Genomic DNA, 12,826 nt, shown 5'->3' on the forward strand with positions numbered 1-12,826 from the left:
GAGAGAAGCACACTCACAGGAACGAACAACTGGCTCAATACTATTGTTAGCTTGTTCTATGGCAATTTACCACCTGGGTGCAGCTTCTTTTAGCCCAGTAATGCTTTTCACAGAGAAGAACTTTCCTGTAGTATATCAGTCTGATCCCGCCTATTACGGTCAGTCCAGCGCCGAAATACCAGGCAATTCCTCTCTGAACAAGGAACAAAGCAACCCCAGACAATCGTATCGGCCTTCATTGATTTAACAGCAGGCGTATGGATTGTTTCCCCTTATACTAAGATTGATTGGGTCACCATGCAGGCTAGTCTGTTCCTGATTGGAGGCAGTAGAGTAAGGATTTCCCTTGCAACTTCAAAAAGAAAATTACTCTGTCGTTCTTTTTGTTAGTTTCTCTTATCCTGTGGAAAAAGATAACCCTTACCTCCCGAGATATCAGAGATAATCTCCGACAGGCCCGGTCCAAATAAAGTTTTCCCCCCGTAGGGAAATGGCTAACAGTTTAGACATAAGGGACACAACCGCAGACCAAGGCTTTAAACGTCAGGCTCTCCGTAGCCTACTGCACCTGGGGTTCCCAGGCGTTCTCCCATCCAGGTACTGACCAAGCCTGGCCCTGCTAAACTTCAGAGTTCAGACAGGATCTGGTGCCTTCAAGTCAGTTTGGCGGTAGAGCCTCTAAACAATATGCCGCCGCACTAGTGACGGTAGCAGAGTACACAGCTGGCTGTCATTGTAAGCCCTGTTGTGCAAACGTCTTTTAAGTAAACCCTCTAACTTCTTTTCATAGGGTCTTTGAAGCCACAACTATCATCTATGGGAATAGTAGATCGCTTAGCTAAGATGGAAACGGCTCCTTCCCCTTTGAGAACTGTTTTCCAGGCCTCCTTATTAATAAATTGAGATATTCCAGGTTACACCTTCAGGTAAATGAATTACATAATCTGAGATCTTTTCCTCAGATACTAACGAAGAATCGTCCTATTCAGGCCTCTGGGAAGAAACATTCGGAAAACTTATTCACTGATGTAACACATTTCCTCTTGCATCAGCCCCGCAGCATGGGGAAAAAATGGCAAGGTAACTCCAGAAGGAGATTGAGATGAAGCGCAGGGCACTGCTTGTGAGGGCTATAACATTGGGACACTTGAGGACAAATTTGCTGCATAAAATGAACCTTATCAATAGATTCTTAAACAGTATCTGCCTTAAAAAGGAGTTGGCTCAGAAAAATCTGAACAATCTAACGTTCTTCACATAGAAGAACAGAAAAGATTGTGTCTTCACATCGGCATCAGAGCATTAGCATTACAAAGGGCATCTAACAGGACCTCTTGTTCCAAAAATGAATGATCAAATTACAGTTGAAATTCTTTATTAAACAGTTAAAACATAAAAGGTGTTACTGTGTCTTTAAATGTTAAAACTTCACACTTTATTTTTGTGTGTAGAGGAAAAGTTAACAGTACGTTAACAGTACTCAAATGTAGCAGAAAGTCCCTACACCTCAGCTTAAACCTTGCTGAGTTGTCAAAAACAGTCCCTCTGACACCAGAGAAATCTTGCGGCCCAAAAGATCGGACACAGCAATGTAGTGCTGTCCGGTTCTCACGCAGCTCACTAGACACTGCCCTTATCCTTCCGAAATTACCAGGAAGTTAAACATTGAAAGCGAAGATTAAGTCAGAGCGCACCAGCCAAATTGGTGCTACTCAAAGCTCCGCCCATCATGGGCGTTATCAAAGGCAAATCCCGGTCGCCATTGTTATTGCAACAGATTCCGTTTTGAAAAGTTAAGCCACCGATAGTGAATAAACAGACTAAGTCTGTAGCCAAAATGGGTCTTTTGCTCCTTGGTAAGCCATTTCCTCTTACATAGACCCAGAGATTAAAGCTCATAGTGAAAGTCCTTATCTCTCCTCAGCCCCAGTGCCTGCCAAGAAGGTGCTGTCTAAATTATCCTCCTCTACAAAAAGGAGTCTTTATGTCCCATAAATTAAAGTGCTTCTCTTTTTCTGAGATCTTATTTCCCCAGACCCAGAATAAAAAGTCAGCACTTACCTTTAAATTCTACCCGACAGCAGGGCAGCTCAGCAGGTTTAAGAGGTCCTCTCCCTCCCATAGCCCTGTGGAAAAGGATAAAGCCGGAGTCATCTTACTTAGGCTATCATGAATAGGGCAGCATCAATGTATGGGAGGCGCAGTGAGAATTATGTCCCACCAGTTCCCATTGCTCTAAAGCCACCAAAGCTCTACTGAAGAGACTGATATGGACTACGGCTACACCCTAGAACAAAGCAGCACAATATTGTACTACTTTAAAAACAATAAACTCTTGATTGAAGAATCTATTCTAACACCTCACTTTACCTCTTCCTATCGCTAACGTAGGCAAAGATAATGACTGGAGTGGGAGGGAAGGGAGGAGCTATTTAGCAGCTCTGCTAAGGTGCTCTTTGCCTCCTCCTGCTGACCAGGAGGTGAATATCCCATTAGTAATTAAGATGATCCGTGGACTCACCGTGTCTTAAAAAAAGAAACACATCTGGATGGAGTGACCTGAAACGGAACTGGTATAATTACCCCTGAAAGCTCTAGATCTGAAACACACTTCAGAAAAGCCTGAGCCTTCACTGGATTTGCTGGAACCTGTGAGAGAAAAAATCTTCTCACAGGAGGTCTCATTCTGAATCCTATGTGATACCCTTGAGAGACAATACTCTGAATCCAATGATTTTGGACAGAATCTGCCCAAATGTTCTGGAAAAATTTTAATCTGACCCCCACCAGCTGAACTGGAATGAGGGCCGCACCATCATGCAGACTTGGGGGCTGGCTTTGGTTTCTTAAAAGGCTTGGATTTATTCCAACATGAAGAAGGCTTCCAATTGGAACCAGACTCCTTGGGGGAAGGATTTGGTTTCTGTTTCTTATTCTGTCAAAAGGAACGAAAACGATTAGAAGCTTTAGATTCACCTTTGATCTTTTATCCTGAGGTAAAAAAAAAAAACTCCCTTCCCCCCAGTGACAGTTGAAATAATGGAATCCAACTGAGAACCAAATAAATTGTTACCTTGGAAAGAGATAGTAATCTAGACTTAGATACCATGTCAGCATTCCAATATTTGAGCCACAAAGCTCTTCTAGCTAAAATAGCTAAAGACATAGATTTAACATCAATTTTGAAGATATCAAAAATAGCATCACAGATAAAATGATTAGCATGTTGAAGCAAGAGAACAATGCTAGAAAAATCAGAATCTGTTTCCTGTTGCGCTAAGCTTTCTAATCAGAAGGTTGATGTAGCTGCAACATCAGCTATAGAAATTGCAGTCCTGAGAAGATAGCCAGAAAATAAATAAGCTTTCCTTAGATAAGATTCAAGTTTCCTATATAAAGGATCCTTAAATGAAGTACTATCTTCCATAGGGATAGTAGTACATCTGGCAAGAGTAGAAATAGCCCCATCAACTTTGGGGATTTTTTCCCAAAACTCCAATCTGGCTGCTGGTAAAGGATACAACTTTTTAAACCTAGAAGAAGGAATAAAAGAAGTACCAGGCCTATTCCATTCCTTTGAAATCATATCAGAAATAGCATCAGGAACTGAAAAAACCTCTGTAGTAACCACAGGAGGTTTATAAACAGAATTTAAATGTTTACTAGTTTTAATATCAAGAGGACTAGTTTCTTTAATATCCAAAGTAATTAACACTTCTTTCAACAAGGAACGAATATACTCCATCTTAAAGAGATAAGTAGATTTGTCAGTGTCAATACCTGAGGTAGGATCTTCTAAATCAGATAGATCCTCATCAGAGGAGGATAATTCAGTATGTTTTCGGTCATTTGAAAATTCATCATCTTTATGAGAAGTTTTAAAAGACCTTTTATGTTTATTAGAAGGCGGAATGGCAGACAAAGCCTTCTGAATCGCATCAGCAATAAAATTAGATGTTGAAGGAACAACAGGCATAGTACTAGTATTGATGGATACATTCTCTGCATGAAAAAGCTTATCATGACAACTGTTACACACTACAGCTGGAGCTATAATCTCTGTTAACTTACAACAGATACACTTAGAACTGTTATCAGGCAGCAGGAATCCAATAGTGGTTTCTGAGACAGGATCAGATTGAGACATCTTGCAAATGTAAGAGAAAAAAACAAAATATAAAGCAAAATGATCAATTTCCTTATATGGCAGTTTCAGGAATGGGGAAAAAAATGCAAACAGCATAGCCCTCTGAGCATAGAAAAAGGCAAGAGGCATATAGGAAGTGGGGTTTAAATAATAAAATTATTTGGCGCCAAGTATGACGCGCAACGCAAAACGAAAATATTTTGGCGCTAACAACATCCGGAAATGATGCAACTCGCGTCATAGCAGACGCAACCTTGTGCAAGGAAACCTGGCATCAACTAAGACGCGGGAAATGACAAATTTACGTCACCGAACTTACCTTTGCGGCAAAAAAATTCTCGCGCCAAGAATGGCGCAATAAATATCAGCATTTTGCGGCCTCGCGAGCCTAAATTTTGCCCACGAGAATTAATGAAAACCGTCAATTTTGAAGAAATGGCTTTACCCCAGGTAAGAAAAAATAACTTCCTAAATATGTTTTTCCCAATTTTGAAACGGATAGTCTGCAAAAGGAAATATACATAAACCTGACTCATGGCAAATAGAAGTACAATACATATATTTAGAACTTTATATTAATGCATAAAGTGCCAAACCATAGCTGAGAGTGTCTTAAGTAATGAAAACATACTTACCTGAAGACACCCATCCACATATAGCAGATAGCCAAACCAGTACTAAAACAGTTATTAGTAGAGGTAATGGTATATATAAGAGTATATTGTCAATCTGAAAAGGGAGGTAGGAGATGAATCTCTACGACCGATAACAGAGAACCTATGAAATAGATCCCTGTGAGGAAAACCATTGCATTCAATAGGTGATACTCCCTTCACGTCCCTCTGACATTCACTGTACTCCGAGAGGAAACGGGCTTCAAAAAGCTGAGAAGCGCATATCAACGTAGAAATCTTAGCATAAACTTCCATAGGAGGCAACGTTTGTAAAACTGAATTGTGGGTGTGGTGAGGGGTGTATTTATAGGCATTTTGAGGTTTGGGAAACTTTGCCCCTCCTGGTAGGATTGTATATCCCATACGTCACTAGCTCATGGACTCTTGCCAATTACATTAAAGAAATTAGCATATGAGCCTACCTAGGTTTAGCTTTCAACTAAGAATATCAAGAGAACAAAGCAAATTTTATGATAAAAGTAAATTAGAAAGTTGTTTAAAATTGTATGCCCTATCTGAATCATGAAAGTTTAATTTGGACTTTACTGTCTACAGTGAGAAAGGGCTGTTACTGACAAGATAAAAATAATCGCGTGTAGGAAGCAGAAGAAGGAACTGAGCAGTCAAACAGAAGCACGAGCGCTGCCTATTAACAGGTAAGGAAGAAGGAAGCAGCCTATATGGGGGAAACGGGGATAACCCTTTAGGTGCTGCACTAGTCACAAGGTCTTAAACTGTGTCCTGCACTACCGAACCTGCAAGTCTATGTGTTTAAAGGGACATGAAACACCATTTTTGGGGGGATTCAGACAGGGAATACAATTTAAACAAAAGTTTCCAATTTACTTCTATTATCAAACTTGCTTTGTTCTAATTTTATTCTTTGTTGAAGAGATACCTAGATAAGTAGATGTCTGGTGCACTACATGACAGGAAATAGTGCTGCCCTAGTGCTCTTGCTCTTGCCAAACATTGTTGCAAAACTGCTGCTAACACGTGAACGCTCCTAAACTTACCTTCCTGCTTTTCAACAAAGGATAACAAGAAAACAAAAAAAATTATTGTAGAAGTACATTGGAAAATAGTTTAAAATTGTATGTTCTATCTGAATCATAAAATAAAAATGTGGGGTTTTATGTCCCTTTAACTCCCACAGAGAGGTTGCATAAACATTTAAAGGGACATTCCAGCCACAATTGGAATCCACATATATGCACTTCAGTTGTGAATAGAAGCATTTGTGTAATGCACATTTATTATACTATAGCCGTTTCAAAAGTGTATTTAAAAGGGACATGAAACCCACTATTTCTTTCATGAAAGAAGCAATTTGGGTTTCATATCCCTTTAAGTATGTACCGTGCACCAGCATTTTAAACATAGCACTTGCTCAGAGAGCCTAATGTGTTTGCATCATCTACTCAATTTGTGAATAGCTGACATGATAGAATCCCCACTGGTGCTCTGAGCAGCTACAGTATTTAACATGCTGATACATTGAGAATATCAAGCTATGCGTCACATGTGCGTGCAGAGAAAAATGTTAACACTAATACAGTGAGAACTTTTACTAGAAGCATTAGAGCAAGTCATTTTTACTTACAATGGCCCTTTAAAGAAAAAAAAAGAAACAACAAACTGCTTTATGTCACAAGGAAATAAGGAATCTTAAAGGGACAATATACTGAAAAAGTTTATTCCATACATCTTAAAAAGCAACATTTAAACATGTAGGTATATTGTTTGTAAAACAAAACGTAAAATAAAAGCTACTTAAAGGGACAGTCAACACCAGAATTGTTGTTGTGTAAAAAGATAGATAATCCCTTTAATACCCATTCCCCAGTTTTGCATAACCAACACTGTTATATTAATATACTTTTTAGCTCTGTGATTACCTTGTATCTAAGCATCTGCAGACTGCTCCTTATCTCAGTTATATTAATATACTTTTTACCTCTGTGATTACCCTGTATCTAAGCCTCTGCAGACTGCTCCTTATCTCAGTTATATTAATATACTTTTTACCTCTGTGATTACCCTGTATCTAAGCCTCTGCAGACTGCTCCTTATCTCAGTTATATTAATATACTTTTTTACCTCTGTGATTACCTTGTATCTAAGCCTTGCAGACTGCTCCTTATCACAGTTATATTAATATACTTTTTACCTCTGTGATTACCTTGTATCTAAGCCTTGCAGACTGCTCCTTATCACAGTTATATTAATATACTTTTTACCTCTGTGATTACCTTGTATCTAAGCCTCTGCAGACTGCTCCTTATTTCAGTTATATTAATATACTTTTTACCTCTGTGATTACCTTGTATCTAAGCCTCTGCAGACTGCTCCTTATCTCAGTTATATTAATATACTTTTTACCTCTCTGATTACCTTGTATCTGAGATAAGGGAGCAGTCTGCAGAGGCTTAGTTATATTAATATACTTTTTACCTCTGTGATTACCTTGTATCTAAGCCTCTGCAGACTGCCCCTTATCTCAGTTATATTAATATACTTTTTACCTCTGTGATTACCTTGTATCTAAGCATTTGCAGACTGCCCCCTTATTTCAGTTCTTTTGACAGAATTGCATTTTAGCCAATCAGTGCTGACTCATAGATAATTTCACATGTGTGAGCTCAATGTTATCTATATGACACACATGAACTACCGCCCTCTAGTGGTGAAAAACTGTCAAAACGCATTCAGATTAGAGGTCTAAGAAATTAGCATATAAGCCTACCTAGGTTTAGCTTTAAACTAAGAACACCAAAAGAACAAAGCAAAATTGGTGATAAAAGTAAATTGGAATTTTTTTTAAAATTACATGGCCTATCTGAAGTTTATTTCGGACTTGACTGTCCCTTTAAATTTACACTAATATACAAGTATAAGTTTATTAATGTTCAAAATAACTGTTAAAGGGATATGAATCCCAAAACATATTTTGAGTTTCATATCCTTTTCTTACCTATGCAATTCCCAAATACTCTATGTGTTTAGAAATGAGTTAAACACATAGCTAAAGTCAGGTCCAGAGCAGCAGTGCACTACTGGGAGCTAGCTGAACACTTCAAGGATCAGATGATGAAAAACTTAATGGTAGAAACTAAATCATGTAAAAATCTTTGTGGCCCATTTTGGGCATTATATTGTAATATATGTGTCTTTCATTCACATCCAGAACCTACATAGCCAAATAAATAGCAAAAAAACTAACATTTGCCTTTCAAAAATTATTTGGATATCAAGAGCACAAAGTAAATTTGATTAGACGTAAAAACTGAAAAGTCTCTCAAAACTGCACGTGCTATCTGATTTTTTTTTTTTTTTATTTTTTTTTTTTAAAAGGGACAAATTTTTCTTTCATGATTCATATAGAGAATACAATTTTTAGAAAATGTCCAATTTACTTCTATAATTTGCTTTGTTCTTTTGGTATCCTATGTTGAAAAGCATACTTAGGGTAGGCCCAGGATCTGGGAGCTAGCTGCTCATTGGTGACTGTACATATATTTCTCTTGTCATTTGTTCACAAATGTGTTCAATTAGCTCCCAGTAATGCATTGCTACTTCTTCAATAAAAGATAGCAAGAGTAAAAGGTAAAATTGATAATTGAAGTACATTGGAAAGAAGTTTAAAATAGCAGGCTCTATCTCAATCAAGAAAGAAAAAAATTGGGGTTTCATGTCGCTTTAAAGGGCAGTCTAGTCAAAAAACAGAATTTATGCTTACCTGATAAATTACTTTCTCCAACGGTGTGTCCGGTCCACGGCGTCATCCTTACTTGTGGGAATATGGCAAAGAGTCCCAGCAAAGCTGGCCATATAGTCCCTCCTAGGCTCCGCCCACCCCAGTCATTCGACCGACGGACAGGAGGAAAAATATAGGAGAAATCATATGGTACAGTGGTGACTGTAGTTAGAGAAAATAATTCATCAGACCTGATTAAAAAACCAGGGCGGGGGGGGCGTGTCCAAGAAGCGACTCTGAGCAGTCGCATTTTTCTAGTGCTTCGGGAGAAAAGCTAATAACTTGCCAGTTATTGCTAGATTTGCACAGCATCAAGAGCCCACACGACTGGATTCGTGAATGTTAAAGACTATTAACACTAATTATATCAGATTGCTGTATTAATGACCCCAGGGTCGGGAAAGGACACCTGAGGCCTGTAGTCGTGGCAAACTCACAGGCGGCGCTTCCCCCCCCCGGTCTCTCTGGGGTGTATGACCGGAGCTGTTCACATAACTATCTACTGCTGACACACTAGAGTGCTTGCAACTTCATACAACGTAGCTGTTGAAGGTGGACGGCTACGCAACATAACAGAAAATTGAAAGGCTACTGAATATCACAGCTACCATGAGAGGTAATCCACTCCCTGACAATTGGGACGTAATTCTCATAAGATTAGAGGGACTATTTCAACCTCTCATAGAGAAGGCGTTGTCTGAGAGTGAGCTGCAGCTTCTTATAGACAGACTACCTATGGATACATCTCCGGTGAAAACTACGCAGCAAACTATGGGCCATAGACCTGAATCTCACACGAAGCCCGCGAAATTGGAAATCCTCGGCACACAGATAAAAGGAGAGCCTCTACAGCGAGCTGACACCCTACTACCTATGCTCCTGCCAACTGAACAGAGCGAATGGGCAGACGACGCTTACCAGGATTCTCCTAATACAGAGCACCTTTCCCCAACGCAGAGAGATGCGCTGCTGCAGTGCAACCATCAAATTAAGATGGCGCCCGGAAAAATGGACACATCAAGCCGCAGTGGCGGAGGCCGCAAAGAAGGAGCGAAAGAGCCACATCGCCATCATCTGATGATAGCACACTTATTATACCTGAGCGGGTACAAGCCGGGACCGGCGGAGCTGCCCTGGAGCCTGGGGGGGGAGCTCTGAGGGGTCTGGGAACCTCGACATCTCAAGTCTCCTGCTATTTCACGACCCTCCAGAAATCTTCAAGACCTGTAACCAGCAAACTGAAATAGCGCACAGTGACCCGGGAACCATCTACAAAAAAGAATCCTCCAAAATACTGGAACAAGATCGAGCAGGGTTAGCAGGAAAAAGCTTTAGCCTCACTTTGACCACACCGGGCTCAAGATCTGTGACAGGACATCTATCATGGGGTTCAGTTGTTACCTAGCAAAATCTATGCTAGATAAGCAGAGAGAAGACCCATAGGACTATAGCTAAGTACTATAAGCTTACCAGATTCTAAGTTAAAAAAAAAAGAAAAAAGTTTTGTTCTGTTTGGGAATGTTGTTCTATATGCAAATAGGCCCTAAGAATTGTTCATGTGGCATTAACTGTTTAATAATGTTTACATCACTTTTTATGTCAAAATCATATAAGATATGCAGAGTCAAGAATCCTAGGACTGTAGCTAAGTGCTATAATCTTGCTATATTTTAAGTTTTTAAAAAAACAAACAAAAAAAAACAGAAAAGTCTTATTTTGTCTTGGAATGTTGTTCTTTATGCACATAGGACCTGAGAATTGTCTATGTGGCATTGTCAGATAAATTTTGCATATCTCAATTTTTATGTATATAAATTTATTATAGAACCATATACACATTAGATGGGTAAAGAAAAGTAGAATCATCAGTAGGGTGACTGCATCACACGCATTTATTTTAACTGGAGCTCTCAACTAGTATGTCGCTAGGCAAAGTGCCCACATCTTTCCTCAAACTATGTAAATAGGTGTGTGCCTTGGGGGTTTGTGGGGGGCCCCTGGGTAGAAACTACTCAAGCCATACAGAAGGTGGGACATAAGAATTCACGAAAAGATATTTCAATGGGTGGTGTAGATTCATACATGCTGTCTTGTCTGGCAGTCTGCGGCCGGGACTGCGAGGTGGACACAACATGTGCAGCATTTTGCACCCATGATAATATAGCCAACTTTCAGGCATATATATATATAATTTATTAAGATAGCAAGTCACCCATAGTTAACCACCCTTCTCCTTTTAGTCTATTTTTACAAACATGGTAACCCAATCTTCACTTTCAAATTGAGCCCACAGATCAACTTGTATAAATGGGAAGTTTGTTTTTCCCAAACGGATATGCACTACTTTCCTAGGAAAAATGCAGCAGGTGTAGTTTCTAATTTGTACACTATTGGGTCACAATAGAGAATCTTATTAATCTATATCGCAACTGTTCAATGGTTAAATAGATTGTGTCAAAATGTTATGCACACCCTATGTTCAGCTCTGGTCTTAGTATCTGGACCATAACTCGTTTATATCACACCTACAATGATCTCATTTATGTCGGATACTTTTTTGTTTTTTTTGCATTATAAAATCCCCTGGACTTTAGCTATATCGCTTGAAAGGTCCAAGAGTGACCTAATATATTACATACAGGGAAGAAAAATGAGGACTTTAAAATACCTACTCTTGTTATAAAAGGAATATATTATTTTGTACACTGTTTATAACTGTTGTATGTCTTCTATCCTCAATAAAAATATTATAAATAAAAAAAAACAATAAAAAAAAATAAAAAAAAAAACCAGGGCGGGCCGTGGACCGGACACACCGTTGGAGAAAGTAATTTATCAGGTAAGCATAAATTCTGTTTTCTCCAACATTGGTGTGTCCGGTCCACGGCGTCATCCTTACTTGTGGGAACCAATACCAAAGCATTAGGACACGGATGAAGGGAGGGAGCAAATCAGGTTACCTAAACGGAAGGCACCACAGCTTGCAAAACCTTTCTCCCAAAAATAGCCTCTGAAGAAGCAAAAGTATCAAATTTGTAAAATTTGGCAAAAGTGTGCAGTGAAGACCAAGTCACTGCCTTACATATCTGGTCAACAGAAGCCTCGTTCTTGAAGGCCCATGTGGAAGCCACAGCCCTAGTGGAGTGAGCTGTGATTCTTTCAGGAGGCTGCCGTCCGGCAGTCTCATAAGCCAATCAGATGATGCTTTTAAGCCAAAAGGAAAGAGAGGTAGAAGTCGCTTTTTGACCTCTCCTTTTACCAGAATAGACAACAAACAAAGAAGATGTTTGTCTGAAATCTTTTGTAGCCTCTAAATAGAATTTTAGAGCACGGACTACGTCCAAATTGTGTAACAAACGTTCCTCCTTTGAAACTGGATTCGGACATAAAGTAGGTACAACTATCTCCTGGTTAATATTCTTGTTAGAATTAACCTTTGGAAGAAAACCAGGCTTAGTACGCAAAACCACCTTATCTGCATGGAACACCAGATAGGGCGGAGAACACTGCAGAGCAGATAACTCTGAAACTCTTCTAGCAGAAGAAATAGCAACCAAAAACAAAACTTTCCAAGATAGTAACTTAATATCTATGGAATGTAAAGGTTCAAACGGAACCCTTGAAGAACTGAAAGAACTAGATTTAGACTCCAGGGAGGAGTCAAAGGTCTGTAAACAGGCTTGATCCTAACCAGAGCCTGAACAAATGCTTGAACATCTGGCACAGCTGCCAGTCTTTTGTGTAGTAAGACAGATAAAGCAGAGATCTGTCCCTTTAGAGAACTTACAGATAATCCTTTCTCCAAACCTTCTTGTAGAAAGGAGAGAATCTTAGGAATTTTTATCTTATTCCATGGGAATCCTTTGCATTCACACCAGCAGATATATCTTTTCCATATTTTATGGTAAATCTTTCTAGTTACCGGTTTTCTGGCCTGAACCAGAGTATCTATCACAGAATCTGAAAACCCACGCTTTGATAGAATCAAGCGTTCAATCTCCAAGCCGTCAGCTGGAGGGAGACCAGATTTGGATGTTCGAATGGACCCTGAACAAGAAGGTCCTGTCTCAAAGGTAGCTTCCATGGTGGAACCGATGACATATTCACCAGGTCTGCATACCAAGTCCTGCGCGGCCACGCAGGAGCTATCAAGATCACAGAGGCCCTCTCCTGTTTGATCCTGGCTACCAGCCTGGGAATGAGAGGAAACGGTGGAAACACATAAGCTAGGTTGAAGGTCCAAGGTGC

At 39.6% G+C, this 12,826-nt stretch overlaps 1 pseudogene; it reads right to left on the reverse strand.

Moving 5' to 3' along the window:
- Nucleotides 1-556: 556 nt before the first annotated feature.
- Nucleotides 557-675, reverse strand: LOC128636858 (uncharacterized; annotated as a pseudogene).
- Between the last annotated feature and the right edge of the window lie 12,151 nt (nucleotides 676-12,826).

The sequence above is a fragment of the Bombina bombina genome, chromosome 7 (genome assembly GCF_027579735.1).
Source record: "Bombina bombina isolate aBomBom1 chromosome 7, aBomBom1.pri, whole genome shotgun sequence".
In the NCBI taxonomy this organism is placed as follows: domain Eukaryota; kingdom Metazoa; phylum Chordata; class Amphibia; order Anura; family Bombinatoridae; genus Bombina; species Bombina bombina.